The sequence below is a fragment of the Hevea brasiliensis genome, chromosome 4, assembly GCF_030052815.1.
Source record: "Hevea brasiliensis isolate MT/VB/25A 57/8 chromosome 4, ASM3005281v1, whole genome shotgun sequence".
Lineage (NCBI taxonomy): Eukaryota > Viridiplantae > Streptophyta > Magnoliopsida > Malpighiales > Euphorbiaceae > Hevea > Hevea brasiliensis.
In genome coordinates, this window is record NC_079496.1 from 33,978,440 (window position 1) to 33,980,354 (window position 1,915).

Consider the following 1,915-nt stretch of genomic DNA (forward strand, 5'->3'; position numbering starts at 1 on the left):
TCGGATCTAAATTAAAAGGCTTTTGAGATAGGAGTCTACCAACCACACAAAACTGCTAATCTTGCTATCCATTGATTAACTACCTTATTCACCAAATCAGTAACAATACATTCTTAATCAAAGAGAGAAAATCTCTCTCATAATCTTTCAAGCTCTTTAGCCATTAATAGAAATCAATACAAAACACCAAGGGAAGGAAAAACAAACCCTAACTCTTGATAGGAACTCAACCAGGAGAGGGAAGATAGGCTCTATAAAAAAATGGGAGTGCTCAACAACTAGACCTACAAAACTTATTCATTTCATATTGAATTCATTAATTTAATCATATTTTGGTCTGCAAAAGTTGATATGAAGATACCTTGATCATAAATATTTAAAATTCTTTTAATAAAATGGAATGTTATGGTTTGAATAAATAAATAAAAATTTAAAAGAATTTGATTGTATTTATCCAAAAATAATAGGATTAGAATGCAAATACAAAAAGTAAATACTTCCATGGCTACGTTCAAAACCACTCACTCAAAAATCTCTCTTCCTCGGTGAAGAAAAAGCCAAAATGAATTAATATACCCAATTGAAGAAGAGTGGCTTTTCTTCTACCAAAGCTCTCTCTTTCTCTCCTCCCCAACTCTAAATTCTCCTCCTCAAGAGAGAGAGAAACTAATCAGTTTTCAAACCCAAATCCAAACACTTCCTCCTCATGTTCATTCAATAACAACTACTTACACAACCATTTTAACAACTATAACAAAGCCCTCTAGTACCTATACTTCCCTTCATCCGTTTCCACCAAGGTGCATAGCATGAGCAGCATGCACCAAAGAGATGACTTTTATGTCAGCCTTGGCCTAGCTATATGGACACTACGTAAGGATTTTCCTTTGTTGTTCACCAAGGACCTTAATTATGATATTTATAGTTAATTTTCTCTTCTTAGCATTTCTTATATTCTTTGAATTCTACTTGATCTGGAGAAAATTTTGAACTTTCCTCTAGATTTGGCACCTTTTTTTTTTCACTAGCATTAAGAATTATAAATTGATCTTTTGGGAGTATAAAATGATCTTTTGAGCATTGAGATTTCATGGGAAGATGTTGTTTAGAGAGATTTCACTTGAGGTTTATAGGATTTAATAGCCTTCAAAGAATGTAATATTGATTAGGTGGAAGTTAAAGGATGTCCTAAGGGTTACATGGGAGGGAAAGGGACAATTTAAGGGCTTGTCAAGGTATAAATTGGATAGAATGGCAAAATTTATGAACATAAAGTAGATAGTTTGGACTTTAATTTCCCCTGGCCACTTAAATCAACTGCTTCTGTGTTGGATTAGTGGCTACTTGCCCAACTAGTCATAATCTTACATTTTTATTTGGAAGTGTAGATGTTTATTCTTTGTCGTAGGTGGAGTTTTATCGTGCGAATTACTATTACAAGATGGTTTTGTTACTTGCTTATAGTTTGTGAAGTATTTGAAACATGATGTACATAAAGAATTTTGATTTATCAAATATGTATTTGTAATGAATTATGCAATAGTATATCAAAGGATTCCAGCTATTGAGTTTGCTGAAAGATTATGTACATAGGCAAAAAAGCTAAAGACTCCAATGCACTTTTGGAGTGTTAATGGGATAAAAAAGAAGCTCACACATATTTGGTAAGCTCATATAGTTCATGTTGTGAAAAATCACATCCACACAAATTAAAGAATATAAAATTTAATGTGGTTTGATATAAGCCTACTCTACCAACAAATCCACTATTAAGAAAAATAATTACAACCACTAATTATTTTTCTAACCCTCACAAAAAATCACTCACAAATAAAAAACCTCAATTTGGTGGCCTTACTCCACTCTGTACACCTTTCTTATAAAAGTATAGTCACTATTTACCAATTAATTTTAG

The 1,915-nt window shown here is 32.2% G+C and overlaps 1 pseudogene; it reads left to right on the top strand.

Moving 5' to 3' along the window:
• Positions 1-809: 809 nt before the first annotated feature.
• LOC110651679 (uncharacterized) lies at positions 810-1,471 on the top strand (annotated as a pseudogene).
• The last annotated feature ends 444 nt before the right edge of the window (positions 1,472-1,915 follow it).